General features: G+C 38.6%; 1 pseudogene; it reads left to right on the forward strand.

Moving 5' to 3' along the window:
• On the forward strand, positions 1-439 carry LOC129467328 (ATP synthase-coupling factor 6, mitochondrial-like; annotated as a pseudogene).
• Positions 440-18600: the final 18161 nt, after the last annotated feature.

Consider the following 18600-nt stretch of genomic DNA (forward strand, 5'->3'; position numbering starts at 1 on the left):
CAGCTCAGGACCTAGTGCAAGTAACATAGAATCAGCATGACTCTTCAGAGGCTCCTCAGGTTCTCCTCTGTCATTCGGTCAGCAGTCTCAGTCCATTTGCAGAGGAACATCAGTGTTACAGCAATGGCATTTAATAAGGAACTTGATCCTATACAGAAACTCTTGTGGACAAGATTAGAGAATACAAATCAAAGTGACAGACATCTGGAGGACCTGTTGATACTGGTCCAGAGTATCAGCAAGAGCTGGAGAGGGAGCTTTTTAAGTTCAAGCAAATGTTTGGTAAAACAGACATGAATACATTTCTCAACTTCAAATTTGAAGATCCCAAATTTGAAGTCATCGAAAAACCCCAGGTCTAAAGAAATAAAGTGAAATTAATTTGGTAATTTATCATGGGTTAGTTGTACAACTAGTTAGAAGTTTCAGAATAAACATACATTTCGTCACTGTCAAAAAAAAGATGTTTAAAGCATGTATGTTCCCAACTGTCTTATTAGTACATTTTACCTTTTATACTTATTTTGAAAAAGTGTTTTCTTTAATGCTTTTGGGGTTTTTTTTCCAAGATCTGTCTGCTGCCCAGGCTAGCATGCAGTGGCACAACCGTGGCTCAACCACAGCCTTGACAACTGGCTCAATTGATCCTCCCACCTCAGCCTCCCAAGTAGCTGAGACCACAGGTGCATGCCACCATGCCCAGCAAATTTTTGTATTTTTCAAAAAGACAGGGTCTCACTATGTTGCCCTGGCTGGTCACAAACTTCTGGGCTCAAGCATCCCACACACCTCAGCCTCCCAAAGTGCCAGGGCTATAGGCGTGAGCCACCACACCTTGCCTGCTTTGATTGTGAACGCTACTTTATTTCACATTAATATCATCGATGCTGTTCTATTTTTGTTTTCATTTACCTAAAAGACTTTGTTGTTTTCAGCCTCTCTTGACAATTTGGGTTTAAATATGTCTCATGTCAGCAGCATAATAGTGAGGTTTTGGTTTTGATTGCAGTGGTTACCTCCACTCCGTTCAAAAGTTATTATTGGTTTAGGAGGTATTTTATTCATTGCAAATGCTTCTAGGAGTTTTTATTTTGAAAGTAACAGGTGTTGATTAGTTTAAAAAAAAAAAAAAAAAAACAGTAACAGCCCAAGCATAGAATTTGAAATTTCCTCCCTACTCCGTCTCTATAACCAATAATTCCAGCCCCCAGAAATATTGTTATATCGACTGGTAGAATTACTCCCAGGCAAATATAAACATATGTGCATGAGTGTAATAGACATAGATAAAATTTTAATGAGATTATATTTATTGTTTACCTTATTTTTATGACTTAATAAAGCTACCCTATTATTTTTGTATGTTGTTATATTTCATCATATTCATGTACAACAGTATTCTAACCAGTCTCTTAATCCTAGATGTCTGTTAGATTGTTAAATTTTTAAATTACAGTATTTCAAACAAATTACACTCCTACAAATATTTCTGCATTAGGGAATTCCAAGTACAAGTTTAGTATCCATTCTCCAAAGTGCTTGAGACCAGAAGTGCTTCACATTTTAGATTTCTCAGATTTGGGGATATTTGCATTATACTACTAGTTGTGATGTAGGACAGGAAAGCCCCAAACAGGGGCTTGGTCCATGAAGGCTCTTGGCTTTGCCCAGGAAAGGATTCAAGGGCAAGCCAGAGGTAGAAGAAAACAGTTTTATTGAAGAGGCAGTGTTACAGCTCCATACTGCTCTTGCAAAACAGGGATACCCCATAGGCAGAGAGGAGCAGTCGAGGGCAGTTTTGCAGTCACATTTATACCCACTTTTAATAACATGAAGATTAAAGGACAGTTTATGTAGAAAGTTCTAGGAAAGGGTTAGTAACTCTTGGGTTTTCAGGTCATTGCCATAGAAAGGGGTGGTAACTCCCCGGTGTTGCCATGGCAGTGGTAAATTGACATGGCACACTGGTGGGTGTGTCTGATTGGAAAGCTGCTTCCACCCTGGCCCTGTTTTGGCTAGTCCTCAATCTGGTCCAGTGTCTGAGCCCAGCCTCTGGAGTCCAGTCCCACCTCCTACCTCAGTTGAGCATCCCAAATTAAAAAATCCAAAATCCAAAAACGTTCTAATGAGTATTTCCTCATGTTAGTGCTCAAAAAGTTTCAGATTTTGGAGCATTTCAGATTTCAGATTTTCAGATATAGGACGCCCAACCTGTATATCAGTGGAGCACGTGAAGAGCAGCAGCAGCAGGACAGCTATTCTACTTTTTTCACTTCCTTCTTTGTTGCCTGACTTCTAATTCATGGTCAGAGGTTATATAGAAGAAACATTAATGGGAATTCTGCCCAGGGAATAATTCCTTTTGAGAAAATGTGAAATTCAGTGGGAATGTGCATTTGTGAGCATTAATTCTTGGAGTTAGACTAAAAGTTCTGATATGTAGTCCTTTTTTGATTTTCAGATGGGTATATCTCTTTTGGCCTTGAATATTGGCAGTAGCCATATTATGGACCTGGCTGGGATAGGCGCATCTTCAGGAATTGCTACTGGGGCTGGTAAGTGGTATGTAAGTATTATTTGCAGCAACAAACCTCCATCTTTATCATTGTCCAAATAAAACTATATAAACATAAAAACTTGCTCTCAACTTTGAGTAAATATAAAAGAATTCTTGTGAAGTCATAGAGGAAAGAAGCCAAGTCTTTGACTTGTCAAAAGGATTCTGCTGATTTTCATTCTACTTAGTAAATTAATGGAGAGAGAATGTTTACATTCCATGGATATAGGAATGCAGTGAAGAAAGAACTGTTAGTAGAGAGGTTAAGAAAAGACCATATTTATCCGGGCATGGTGGCGCCTGCCTGTAATCCCAGCTACTTGGGAGGCTGAGGCAGGAGAATTGCTTGAACCCGGGAGACAGAGGTTGCAGTGAGCCGAGATTGCAGCATTGCACTCCAGCCTGGGCAACAAGAGTGAAACTCAGAAAGAGAAAGAGAAAGAGAAAGAGAAAGAGAAGGAAAGAAAGGAAAGAAAGAAAAGAAAGAAAGAGAAGGAAAGAAGGAAGGAAGGAAGGAAGGAAGGAAGGAAGGAAGGAAGGAAGGAAGGAAGGAAGGAAGGAAGAAAGGAAGGAGAGAGGGAGAGAGGGGAAGGAAGGAAGGAACCATATTAACATTAAATACATATGCAGATATATATGTATATGTGTATATATATATGTGTATGTGTGTATATAGAGACACACAGATATATATATACACACACACACACATATGTATGCACACATATATCTGTATGTATATATTCTGCCCTTTGCACTACATACTGAGAATGGGCTCAGCCAATCTCCTTGAGATATTCAACTAGTAACTACAAATCTCCTGATTAATCTCCCAGGAGTACCAGGTTTTAACCTTATAAATATTTGTTTATTTAATTTGTGGCATATCTTCATAAAAAAGGATGAGTTCATGTCCTTTGCAGGGACATGGATGAAGCTGGAAACCAACATTCTGAGCAAACTATCACAAGGACAGAAAACCAAACATCGCATGTTCTCACTCATAGGTGGGAACTGAAGAATGAGAACACTTGGACACAGGGTGGGGAACATCACACACCGGGGCCTGTTGTGGGGTGGGGGGAAGGGGGAGGGATAGCATTAGGAGAAATACGTAATGTAAATGATGAGTTAATAGGTGCAGCAAACCAACACGGCACGTGTATACATATGTAACAAACCTGCACGTTGTGAACATGTACCCTCAAACTTAAAGTGTAATTTAAAAAAAAAATTGTGGCATGTCTTTGTTATAGGAAATAGAATTTATTCTCCTAAATTATAAATGATTTTATAATTCTTTGGTAATTAACCTATGTCTGTATAAACCATTTGACATTTTAGAAATAAATCAGAAAGCTCCATCCTTTCTGAGTCTCATCTTTTTTCTCAGACTATAAAAAAATAAAGAATACTTCTGCAGTCACAACCTAGTAAGAAGCCCTGCCCTTCACCACCATTTACCCCTCAGAATTTTCTGGGGTTTGTTTGTTTGTTTTGGTACCTGGTAGTCATCTTAGTAAGATTGTGTTATACTTTCCATAGTTTCCATGCACATTGTTTCAACATAATCAACAGACCAAATGCAGAGAAGCTGGTGGAAGCCCAAGGCTGTGGAGGCTGCTGGAAGACAGCCTCCCAAGCTTTAGAGATGCAGGCCTGACTAGAAGCAGGTGCAAATTTTCCTTCTTGATTATGAGCTGGGGAAATCAAGTCCAAACATTATTCCTATGTAATCCCTTTAGTAAGTCAAATTTGTTTTCTCCATGAGCCACTTGGTTTTAAGTTTCCCAAGTCATTTAGTGGTCTTGCTGCAGTTGTTGAGATCTACCTGTGGCCCCTTCCTGGAACCAGGGCAGTGGTTTGACCCCCATCTGCCTCTTCCAGAAAGGTTCCCACCTAATTCATCAGTCCCAGTGAGGTCCAAGAATGCTATCTTCATTCTTTCCTAACTTATATGCTGTAGATCAGGCACAGAGACAGTACTGGTTCCTGCTTTAGAAGCTGAGCTTGGCCAGGTTTGGTGGAAGCCACAGAAAACCAGTCGGTTCATTCAAAATGGTTTCACAAGCCATCTTTAGATCTTTGGAGTTATCTACACATTTTACCATATCTCATCCCAAATCCTCAGTTCCTGGTGAGGGGGTGAGAAGATGTAAGAATGTACCTCCCTCAATACAGAGCAACACGGCCATTTTCTCTCATAGCCAGACCAGTCTGCTCTGATGGCACCAGAATGACAAATGCGGCTCAGTTCTGAGGGCCTGGGTGGCAGGCTCTGAAGGTGGGTGGAACATCTGCAGGATGCCGCTCCTTCCAAGAAAGGCTGTGGGCTGAAGATCTGCTAAAAGTCTACATGTGGGCAGCAAGGAAAAACAGCCCCAAGGCTGGGGCCAGGTAAAAGCCCACATCAAGCCTCTAAATTGGATTTCCTGGGTCATGTCTTCATGTGACTAGGAAGCAACCTTAGACTTGGACGCCACACTCCAACATTGGGAGGGGCACCTTGCTGGCTATAAATCTCCAGGTGACAAACCCCAGCACAGGGAACCAGATCACCTACATTGTAGGCCTAGAGCTTGAAGAGGTGTCTCTGCAAAGAGCACTCTGGGCACTTGGAGATCTTCCCACAGCTAGAACCTAAGCTAGGAGTGAGGATTCCCAGGAGAAGGTAAGAAGGAAGTTAATAGATGGAGGGCACAAGACCTCATTGGATACATCAGGAAATAACCATTTAAGCACAAGTGTCCTGATGAGTCCAAAGGTACTCTGGTTCCTCTTGACCCAGTGAGAGGCAAGCTTTACAGAGAAAATTTCTGAACTCCAGGGGCTGGAGGAACCTGGGGCTTCGGTGATCATCACAGGGTTCTGTGAGAACCAGCTGCCTGGCCTCTCAGAATTTTCAAGTATCTTCTTTCTTCACATATTTAACTCATCTTACTCCTTCTTTGTAAAGAAAGTCAGAGCCAAACTTATTTAATTTCAATGGTATGGAAAGTTAGTATAGTTTATTTCCCTCTTCCCTGAATGGTTTTTTATTTTTCTTTCTTTTTTTAAACTATCCTTTAAATTTAATTATAAACCACCTTTATTCCCATCTGACAAACAATAAATTGAAAATAAATGCCTTGAAAATCAGCTCAAATAACCACCCCAAATTAAGAATGTATCCTTTTACAAGTAAAGATCACGTTACTGCAAATTAAGTTTCTGTGCTGGAAAATGTATCCAAGCACCTTTATTGGTAAGGTCCCCAGTAATGACACATTCATTAGGCAGAAGACAAATAGGAAATAAGCTTTCTTTTCAAGCTTGGCCTAGATGAGATCCTGATTTAATTGCTCTTTTTCTTCTTGGTTTCAGGCTGTATTTCTGCTCTATGGTATTGGTTAGATATTTGTTTCTGTTTATAAAAAGGCTCAGGTAAGTGGTCATTATCAGTTACTCTATTATTTACAATATGTTTCCTTATAAATATAATGTGTGTACTAAAAACATCCTAGAGAAGTTAAACTTCTCAGTCTTTTGATCCTTGTGCTGACTTCCCCAAATCCTGAGATGGCTGAAATACCATCAGTCTGTTTTGTGCAAACAGACACCTGTAACTCTCCACTATTTAACTCTGGACGCTTATTCAAGAGTTTACCTCTTAAAGATTTTATAGTAAACCTTTTAAAGCTCTGTGAAAAAAAGACCTAAATAAATGAAGAGAAAAGCTATGTTAATGAATGAAGACTCAATATCCTAAAACTGTTGGTTCTTCCCGAATTGATCTATATTGAATGTAATTCCAAATTTATCCAAACAGTCTTTTGAGGAATTTGACAGGCTGATTCTAAAATATACGCAGAAGAGTAAAAGTAAAAGAATAGCAAAGATACTCTTATCAAATAAAAAGAAAGACTTGCCCTACTAAATATTAAGACTTACTATAAAGTTGTAATAATTAATACTGCGTGACTTTGACACAGGGATAAACACTGATAAGTGGAAGAGGGGAAAAGCCCAGAAACACCACATATATGGACACTTGACTGATGACACTGATGCACTGCAGGTAACTGAAGAAAGCAGGGCCAATTGACTATCATATGGAAAAAAGAAAATTAGATTCCTAGTGTATACAAAAATACTTTTAGATTGATTTAAAACCTGAACAGAAAAGGAAAACATTTTTAACTTTTATAAGCAAGTACAGAATATCTTTATGTCCTTGAGATAGACAAGGATTTAAAATAAGACATAAAAATCTCAAACCCCTGGCTGACAACTAAGCACATATGCATGCATGAGACCCCAGGGATACCAGTTAGAAAAAAGCAGAAACTAGAATGAGATCTATTCTGGAAAGACATAACTACACCTGGTGAGATCTGTGAGTTAATTGTGCTTTCAACTGAGTACATTCTTCAACTCATACAACGTAGGCAGTAGATACCAGAAGTTTTACTAGTTTTAGGCGTCAAAAGACAAAACTGAGGACTAGCAAAGCAACTGGAAATTTATGTGGGAGCTCCAAAAACAAAGGAACCAAAGAGAGAGTGAGCCCCCAAATCGGAGTATAAATTTTGTTCAGATTTTTGGCTGACTGCCAAATTACACAGGTACAGGGGAAACCTCCAGAAAGCCAGACTAAATTAGCAGTAGCTGGAAATGGATAAAAACCAAGCAAAAACATCAGCTGCTGCACATTACAGAGTGGGTATGGGGGATGGCATAAAACATTTTGCAGTTTGAGTCCAGTAAAGTTAATTGCCTACTAAATAAGAAACAGCAAGCCCCAGAAAAACAAAACAGACTGCTACATTGTATTACATATGATGGCCAGTTTTCTGCCAAGAAGTACTAGACATACAAAGAAATGGGGAAATAAATGTAACCCACACTCCAGGAAAAAAAAGGCAATAAACAGAAGCTGACTCTAGGCTCAGATGTTAATTTAATGAACAAAGACTTCAAAACTGCTATTATAAATATGTCCCAAAAGTAAAGGAAAATGTGATATTAATGAATGAACAAATAGGTCCTGTCAACAGATAAGTTAAAACTATAAACAAGAACCAAATGGAAAATTTAGAGTTGAAAAGCTAGTAACTAAAATGGAAACTTTACAGAAGAATCTCAACAGCGGATTTAAGGTGACAGAAGAGAAAATTAGTGAATTTAAATATCATAAGAATTACCCAGGAACAAGGAAAAAATTGAAGAAAAAGAAGCAAAGCCTCAGAGATCTGTGACAGAATATCAAGCAGTCCAACATACATGTCATTGGAGTCACAGAAAAAGAATAGAAGGATCAGAAAAAAATTTTTTGAGAAAATGAGTGAAAACTTGCCAAGTGTGGCAGAATATGTTACTTTACAGATCTGAGAAGCTTACAAAACACCAAGTGAATAAACACAAAGAAAACCACACCTAGGCACATCATAGTGAAGCTGCTGAAAGCAAAAAAAAAAAAAAAAAAAAAAAGTTTAGAAAGCAGTAAAAGAAAAATAATGTAGTACATACAAGGGAATAATGACACACTTAATGGTTGACACCTCATCAGAAAGTGGAGGTCAAAAAACATTAGAATAACATATGCAAATGCAAAAGGAAAGAAAACACTGTAAATCAAGAATTATATATTCAGTAAAAATATTTTTTAAAATCAAGGCAATTGAATAAGTAATGGTTTTTTAGATAGGCACAAACCACAGAAAAAAGAAATTGATATTTTGGACTTCATCAAAACTTAAACTTTTACTATTTGAAAGATATTATTAAGAAAATAAAAAGTCACCTGGGGCCTGCCACCACTACCACCAGTGCCTGCACACTCCACTGTGGGACCTGAGAACTAAGGACCAACTTGCCCAGGGCTCCCCTGCCACCATCATCAGCACCAACACAGACTGTGTAGGGGCCCAAGTGCCAGTCCATCACTGCCACCACCCAGGTGAGCCATCAGGAAGCCTGTCACTTACGAGCCTGAAGACAAGCATCCTCATTGTCTGCAAAGCCTCACCACAGCCTTCAAAAACAACTGACATAAGCCACTTGAGGGACTTGAAGACACCACTGACGTTGCTTATAGCTGAATAAATCATAAGGAGATTGCACTATGGCACCCAACCAAAACCAAAGCCAAAGGATCCTACCCAACCAACACTATAGATACAGCTATAGGAAAAGTCTTTCCCTATGAAAGCTACTTTACAAAACTGGAAGAAGCAACCATTGCACCAGATGCACAGATTTCAACATAGGACCCAAGAAACAAAAAAGCAAGTTATCATGACTCCTCCAAAGGAACATAGTAACTGTTCAGTAACATACCCCAAGAAAAAGAGATCTATGAAATGCCTGAAAATTGATTCAAGCTAATGATCTTAAGGAAACCCAGTGAGATATTAGAGAATATAAACAATATGAAGAAATCAGGAAGACAATTTATAATCTGAATGATAAATTCAATAAAGAGATAGATATTTTTAAAAGAACTAAACAGAAATTCTGAAACTGAAGAATTCAATGAATGAAATAAAAAAATACAACTGAGACCTTTAACAATAAACTAGACCAAGCAGAAGAAAGAATTTCTACACTTGAGGAGAAGTCATTTGAAATAACCCAAAGAAAAAAGATTTATAAAAGCCTACATGACATATTGAACACCATTAAGTGAAAGAATACTCAAATTTTGGGAGTTCCAGAAAGAGAAGAAATGGGAAAGTCATAGAAAACCTATTTAATAAAATAATGCCTGAAAACTTCCTAAGTCTTAGAAGAGATATAAACAGCCAGATAGAGGCAGCTCAAAAAATTCCCAAATAGATTCAACTCAGAAAGGTACTCACCAAGGCACATTATAATCAAACTGTCAAAAGTCAAAGACAGAAAATTCTAAAAACAACAAAAGTGTCAAGTCACATATAAGGGACTACTCAACAGACTAAAAGCAGATTTCTCAGAAGAAACCTTCCAGGCCAGGAAAGAATGGAAGGATATATTCAAACTGCTGAAAGGAAAAAAACTGCTAACCATGAATATAATACCCAGCAAAGCTATCCTTCAAAAATGAAGGAGAAATAAAGTCTTCCCCAGACAAGCAAAAACTAAGGAAATTCACCACCATTAGACTAGTTCTACAAGAAATGCTTAAGAAGGTTCTCCCTCTGGAAGCAAAATATTTACCATCATGAAAACACTCAAAACTAAAAAACTGACTCAGAGCAGATAGACAAATGAGAAAAAGCAATCGAATTTTACCACTACATAAAACCACCAGATCTCAAAGACAAACAATAAGAGAGGAAGAAAGAAACAAAGGATATACAAAACAATCAGAAATGAATTAATAAAATGACAGGGGTGAGTTCTCACCTAACGGTAATAAACTTGAATGTAAATAGTTTAAATACCCCCATCAAAAGATATAGACTGGTTGAATAGCTATGCTTATGTAAGACAAAGTAGACTTCAAGTAAAAGAGCATAAATACAAAAAAAGTCACTATATGATGACAAAGAGATTAACTCAGCAAAAAGATATGATTGTAAATACACATGTACCCAATACTAGTGAACCCAGATATAAAAAGCAAATATTACTAGAGCTGAAGAGGAGAGATAGATCCCATACAATAATTGCTGTGGACTTTCACAACCCAATTTCAGCACTGGACAGATCATCCAGAAAGAAAATCAACAGAAAAACTGCACTTAATCTGGTCTATAGACCAAATGGGCCTAACAGACATTTACAGAAAATTTTATCCAACAGCTAAAGAATACACATTTGTCTCATCAGGACATGGAACATTCTCCAGGATGTATCATATGTTAAGCCACAAAACAAATCTCACCAAATATTTTAAAATTGAAATTATATTACCTATCTTCTCAGACCAAAATGGAATTAAACTAGCAATCAATAATGAGAGGAACTGTGGAGACTGTACAAATACATGAAAATTAAATAACATGCTTCATAAGAACCATTAGGGCAAGGAAAAAATTAAAGCAAATCAAAAAAATTCTTGAAACAAGTGAAAATAAACACAACATACCAAAATCTATGAGACAGAGCAAAAGCAGTGTTACAAGGGAAGCTCATAGCAATCTTTCTGCACCTATATCAAAAAAAAAGAAAGATTTTAAATAAACAACCTAACGATCCACCTCAAGGAACCAGAAAGCAAGACCAAACCAAACTCAGAATTAGAAGAAGGAAATAAAGAATAAAGATCACAGTAGAACTGAAATCAAGACTAAAAAAATACAAAAGGGCCAGGCACGGTGGCTCCTGCCTGTAATCTCAGCACTTTGGGAAGCTGAGGCAGGCAGAACACTTGAGGTCAGGAGTTCAAGACCAGCCTGTCCAAAATGGTGAACCCTGTCGCAACAAAAATTAGCTGGCTGTGGTGGTGGGTGCCTATAATCCCAGCTACTCAGGAGGCTGAGGCAGGAGAATCACTTGAACCCAGTAGGCGGAGTTTGTAGTGAGCAGACATGATACCACTGCACTCCAGCCTGGGCATTGGAATGAGACCCTGTCTCAAAAAAAAAAAAAAAAAAAAAAAATCAACAAAACGAAAGTTGGTTTTCTGAAAACATAAAATTGACAAACCATTAGCTAGACTGAAAATAGAGAAGACACAAATAAATAAAATCAGAAACAAAAAGGAGACATTACCATTCTATGGTAATTTTCTGATACCACAGAAATACAAAGGGTCTTTAGAGGCTATTATGAACAACTATATGCCAACAAATTAGAAAACATACAGGAAATGGATAAATTCCTGGACACATATAACCTACCAAGATTGAACCAGGAAGAAAGAAAACCTGAACAGAGCAACAGCGAGTAATGAGATTGAATCAGTAAATTAGTCTGTTCTCACATTGCTATAAAGAACTACTGGAGACTGGGTAATTTATAAAGAAAAGATGTTTATTTGACTCACAGCTTCAAGGATGTACAGGAAGCATAGCTGGGGAGGCCTCACGAAACTTACAATTATGGAAGAAGGCAACAGGGAAGCAGACATGTCTTACATGGCCAGAGAAGGAGGAAGAGAGAGTAAAGGGGGACATGCTACATACTTTTAAACAACCAGATCTCATGAAAACTCACTATTACAAGAACAACAAGGGGAAGTCCACCTCCATGATCCGATCAACTCCCACGGGTCCCTCCTCCAACACTGGGGATTACAATTCAACATGATATTTGATTGAGGACACAAAGCCAAACCATTATCATTTTGCCCCTGTCCCCTCCTAAACCTCATGTCCTTCTCACATTGCAAAATACAATCATGCCTTTGCAACAGTCCCCCAAAGTCTTAACTCATTCCAGCATTAACTCTAAAGTCCACAGTCCTAAGTCTCATCTGAGACAAGGCAAGTCCCTCCTTCCTATGAGCCTGTAAAATCAAAACTAGTTTGTTACTTCCAAGATACAATGAGGGTACAGGCATTGGCTAAATATTCCCATTCCAAAAGGAGAAATTAGTCAAAACAAAGGCTACAAGCCCCATTCAAGTCCAAAACCCAGCAGAGCAGCCATTAAATCCTAAAGCTCCAATATAATCTCTTATGACTCTAAGTCTAACATCCAGGCCATGCTCACACAAGGGGTGGGATCCCAAGGCCTTGAGAAGCTCCACCCCTGTGTCTCTGTGGGGTACAGCCCCCACAGCTGCTTTCCAGGCTGGCATTAAGTGCCTGTGGCTTTTCCAGGCGCAATTATTATTAGTCCATTCTTGCATTGCTATAAAAAAAAAAACTACCCAAGAATGGGTGATTTATAAATAAAAGATGTTTACTTGACTCACAGTACAAGCTGTTGGTAGATCTACCATTCTGGGGTCTGATGGACTATGACCCAATTTTCACAGCTCCACTAGGCAGTGCCCCAGTGGGGACTCTGTGTGGGGGGCCCAACCCCAGATTTCCCTGTGGCATTGCCCTACTAGAGGTTCTCCATGAGGGCTCTACTCCTGCAGCAGACTTCTGCCTGGACACCCAGGCTTTCCATACATCCTCTAAGATCTAGGTGGAGGCTCCCAAGCCTCAACTCTTGCCCTCTGCGCACTTACAGGTTTAACACCATGTGGAAGCCACTAAGGATTATGGCTTGCACCCTCAGGAGTAGTGACCTGAGATGCATCTGGTGCTCTTTTAGCCATGGCTAGAGCTGGAGCATCTGGGATGCAGGGAGCAGTGCCTCAAGGCTGCACAAAGCAACAGGTCCCTGGGCCTGGCCCACAAAACCATTCTTCCCTTCTAGGCCTCCAGGCATGTGATGGGACAGCTGCCACAAAGGTCCCTAAAATGCCTTCCAGGCATTTTCCCAATTATCTTGGTTATCAACATTTGGTTCCTCTTTACATATGCAAATTTCTGCATCTGGTTTGAATTCCTCCCCAGAAAATGGGTTTTTCTTTTCTACCACATGGCCAGGATGCAAATTTTCCAAACTATTACACTCTGCTTCCCTTTTGAATATAAGTTCCAGTTTCAGATCATCTCTTTCCTCACACGTAACAAAAGTGGCCTTGGCTCCATTTCTCAATAAGTTCCTCATCTCCACCTGAGACCTCCTCAACCCAGATTTTATTATCCATATGACCATGAGCATTTTGGTCACAACAATTTAACAAGTCTCTATGAAGTTCCAAACTTGCCCTCACCTTTCTGTCTTCCTCTGAGCCCCCCACACTCTGCCCATTACCCAGTTCCAAAGTCACTTCCACATTTTCAGATATTTGTATAGCAATCCCCCACTTCTTCGGTACCAGTTTTCTCTATTAGTCCATTCTTGCACTGCTATAAAAAAAAAAAACTACCTAAGAATGGGTGATTTATAAATAAAAGAGGTTTACTTGACTCACAGTTCCACAGGCTGTACGAAAAGCATGACTGGGAAGGCCACTGGAAACTTACAATTATGGCAGAAGGTGAAGAGGAAGCAAGTATGTCTTACATGGCCAGAGAAGGAGGAAGAGAGACTGAAGGGGGAGGCACTACACACTTTTAAACAACCAGATCTTGTGAAAATTCATTCACTATCATGAGAACAACAAGGAGGAAATCCACCCCCATGATCCAATCACCTCTCACCAGGTTCCTCCTCCAACACTGAGGATTACACTTTGACATGAGATTTGAGCAGGAACACAAATCCAAACCATATCAATCAGTAATAAAAACTCTACCATCAAATCTGAGGACCAGATGTCTTCACTGTTGAATTCTACCAAACCTTCCAAGAAGGATGAACACCAGTTCTCCTCAAACTATTCCAAAACATTGAAGAGGAAGGAATTTTTCCTAACTCATTATGTGAGGCCAGCATACTCTGGCCAGAGTGTCAGTACTCTGTCTGGTACCAAAACCAGACAGAGACATAATTAAAAAAAAAAAATAAAACTGCAGGCCAATATCCCTCATGAGATACAAGAATCCTCAATAAAATAATAGCAAGCTGAATCCAACAACACATCAAAAAATACACCACAGGCCGGGCGCGGTGGCTCACGCTTGTAATCCCAGCACTTTGGGAGGCCGAGGCGGGCGGATCACGAGGTCAGGAGATCGAGACCACGGTGAAACCCCGTCTCTACTAAAAATACAGAAAAATTAGCCAGGCGTGGTGGCGGGCGCCTGTAGTCCCAGCTACTCGGAGAGGCTGAGGCAGGAGAATGGCGTGAACCCAGGAGGCGGAGCTTGCAGTGAGCCGAGATCGCGCCACTGCACTCCAGCCTGGGCGACACAGCGAGACTCCGTCTCAAAAAAAAAAAAACACCATAATAGAGCAGGATTTATCTCAGGAATGCAAGGGTGGTGTAACATGCACAAATCAATAAATGTGATACATCACATCAACAGATTGAAGGACAAAATCAATATTATCATCTCAATAGATGCATAAAAAGTATTTGATAAATTTCAACATCCCTCCATAATAAAAACTTACATGACAAACCCACAAAAACTTTATACTGTATGGGGAAAAGCTAAAAGCCTTTCCTCTAAGATCTGGAAGAAAAGGAAGCCTACTTTCACCAATCTTATTCAACATAGTACTAGAAGTCCTAGCCAGAGTAATCAGGCAAGAGAAAGGACACCCAGATTGGAAAAGAGGAAGACAAATTGTCCATTTCTGCAGACAACATGATCGTGTTCATATATATATATATATGTATATATATGTGTGTATATATATGTGTGTGTGTATATATATGTGTGTATATATATATGTGTGTGTGTATATATATATATATATATATATATATATATATATATATACCTAAAGATTCCACCAAAAATCTCTTAGGGTACAGGTAGTTAGGCATGAGTGGGAGAGGAGAGGGCTCTCCCCCTACACCCACAAGAAATGCTGGGAATGCTGGGTGATGGCTCAGCAATTGTCACATTCCTTCTCTAAAAACGATAATTCAGCAGCGCCAGGGAGAGGCCATTTCCTGATGGTCCACACCTGTTAACATCAAAATGTCAACTGAATGCAGGCCCCAGGGTAAGCAACTTTCTGGGCATGCATGTTAAGAGATAAAAATGGTGAAGTATGATCTTCCAGGGGCACATGCCACCAGAAGCGGGAAGAAAGCCTCAGATGGCCATGTGTATAACCCCCTAAACACATTGTGCAAGCTCAATTCCAAAGGGTAAGGAAAGCACTGGGCACACAGAAAGCCCACTTTAAGGGAAGAATCATGGGAAAGAGGTGAACTTATAAAAGTCCTAGGACCACAGTTAAACAGAGCACCTGACCTCCTCCCTTTAACCTTTATGTGCCCTTTTCCAAGCCCACTTTCCCTTCTTTCCTATTCTAAGGCCTTTTTGAATAAACCTCCATTTATGCACTGGAACTTGCCTCAGTCCCTTTTTCTGCTTTATGCCCCTCAGTGGAATTCTTTCTTCTGAGGAGGCAAGAACTGAAGTTGCTATGGACCCTTATGGATAGGCTGCTGGTAACTCTGGGTAACTCAGATCTCTGCCACCAGTAACATTAGAACTGATAAACAAATTCAGTGATGTTCAGGATATAAAATCAACATATAAAAATCAGTAGCATTTCTATACGCCAACAATGAACTAGCTGAAAAAGAAATCAAGAAATTAATTCCACTTAGAATAGCTACCAAAAACATAAAATACCAACGAATACATTTAATCAAGGAGGTAAAATATATCTACAATGAAAACTACAAAATGCTAATGAAAGAAATTGAAGAGGACACCAAAAAACGTAAAGATATCCCAAGCTCATGGATTAAAATAATATTGTTAAAATGTCCATACTACTCAAAGCAATCTACAGATGAAAAGTAACTCCTATCAAAATACCAACATTCTTTACAGAAATAGAAAAAAAAGATAAAATTTGCATTGAACCACAAAAGACTTTGTGTAACTAAAGAAATACTGAGAACAAAGGACAAAACTGGAGGCATCACTCCACCTGACTTTAAAATATACTAAAAAGCTAGAGTAACCCTAACGGCATCATATTAGTATAAAAATAGACACATATACCAATGGAACAGACTAGAGAACCCAGAAATACATTCACATTATTTACAGCCTACTGATCTTTAACAAAGGCATTAAGAACATACATTGGAGAGACAACACCCTCTTCAATTAGCGGTGCTGGAAAAACTGGATCTCCATATGCAGAAGAATAAAACTAGATCCCTATCTCTCACCATATATGAAAAGCAACTCAAAATGGATTAAAGACTTAAATGTAAGACCTGAAACTATAAAACTAGAAGAAAATATGGGAGAACTGCTTTAGGACATTGGTCTAAACAAAGATTTTATGAGTAACTTCATCACTATGCAATCTATACATGTAACAAAGTTACACTTGTACCTCATAAATGTATACAAATAAGTAATTTACTTATAAGATTTAATAGGTAAAACTTTATTTTATGGGTAAAGCACAAGCAACAAAAACAAAAATGGACAAATGGGACTATATCAAACTTAAAAGCTTCTGCACAGAAAAGGAAACAATCAGCAGAGTAAAGAGACAGCCTGTTAAATGGGTGAAAATATTTGCAAACTATTCATCCAATTAGGGACTAATATGCAGAATACACAACGAACTCAAACAACTTAACAGCAAAAACCCCAAATAATCCAATTTTAAGATTAGCAAAGTATCTGAGTACATATTTCTCAAAAGAAGACATTTAAATGGTCCAAAAGTATATTAAAAATGTTCAACATCACTAATCCTCAGGGAAATGCAAATCAAAACCACATCTCACCCCAGTCAGAATGGCCATTATCAAAAAGCACTAACAAACGCTAGTGAAGAAATGGAGAAAAGGGAACTCTTACACACTATTGGTGGGAATGTAAATCAGTACAGCCACTACGGAAGACAGTATGGAAGTTTCTCAAAACACTAAAAATAGAAATATCACACAATCCAGCAATTTCGCTACTGGGTATTTAACCAAACAAAAGGAAAGCAGTATATTGAAGACATACGTACATCTGCACACCCATTTTATTGCAGTGCTGTTCACAATAGCCAAGATAATGAATCAGCCTAAGTGTCTATCAACAAATGAATGGATTTTTAAAATGTGGTATATTTACACACTGGAATACTATCCAGCCATAAAAAAAAAAAGAATAAAGTCTTGTCATTCACAGCAACATGGATGATTCTGGAGGACATTATACTAAGAGAAATAAGTCAGAAACAGAAAGATACATATCACATGTTCTCACTTCTATATGGGAACTAAAAAAACTGAGCTGATAGAAATGGAAAGAGTGGGGGGTCTGGGGAGGATAGAGAGAGGCTGGTTAACAATTTGAAGTTACAGTTGATGGGAGGAATAAGTTCTAGTGTTCTATAGCACTGTAGGGTAAAGATAGTTAAAAATAATTTAGTGTACATGTTTGAGAAGCTAGAGAAGAGAATTTTGAATGTTCACAACACAAAGAAATATTAGATGTTCAAGGTGATCAATATGCTAATTACATTTATCATTCCATATTGTATACATGTATGAAAATATTACTCTGTATCCCATAAATATATACAATTATTATGTGTCAATTAAAAATAAAAGAAAAGCTAGTCTAGCTAGAGACTGGGAGAAAATATTTGTAAAATATATTTACAATAAAACACTTATATCCAGAATCTGTATATATTTAAAACTTGTAACTCAGTTAACAAGAAGTTTTGAACAGACGTTTAACCAAAAGATATATACAAATGGCAAATAGTTATATTAAAAGGTTATCACTAATCATTAGGGAAATGCTAATTCAAATAAGGTACCAAGCCAGGCATGGTGTCACATGCCTATAGTCCCAGCTACTTGGGAGGCCAAGGTGGGAGGACTGATTGAGCCCAAGAGCTCAAGACCAGTTGGAGCAACAGAATAAGACACCATTTCTAAACTAAGTAAATAAATAAGATACCACTACACACTCTGTTTTGTATTCTTTATGAGCTGGTCAAACGGGTTGGGTGCAGCCACAGGAGGAGACACAGGAGAAGCTCAGCAAAAAAAAAAAAAAAAAAAAAAAAAGTTTATTATACTCACAGGTCCTAGAGACAGGAGGCATGGCATGCCATGCAGGGCCACATGGGAAAGACATCAGGTGGTCAGGAGGAAAAAGACAAGGGGAAGGGCTGGGATACTGCCTTTATTGAGGTTTCTGCAGAAAACGAAAGGCAGGGCAGAATGAACGGTTTACTTTGTTATGGCAGCCCTAGCAAAGATACAAGTAGTAAGTGTGAAACAGCTTGGGAAGCTTGGGACCTTGCTAAGAAAGTGAGCCATCTACGATTTACAGCCAAATCAAAGTGAAAATAATAAAAGCTACAGGTATTTAGAAGAGGGCATATGGTTCTTGTGAAGTCCCCAGGTAAGTCTTGATAAAGCAGGTAGAATTTGAGATAGAACTTAAAATAGACATGTTTCAGGTCAGTGGACAAGAACATATGAGAATAGTCAGGATAGAAAGTGGAACAATATTCACTGAACAACT

This window comes from Symphalangus syndactylus, chromosome 18, assembly GCF_028878055.3.
Source record: "Symphalangus syndactylus isolate Jambi chromosome 18, NHGRI_mSymSyn1-v2.1_pri, whole genome shotgun sequence".
NCBI lineage: Eukaryota > Metazoa > Chordata > Mammalia > Primates > Hylobatidae > Symphalangus > Symphalangus syndactylus.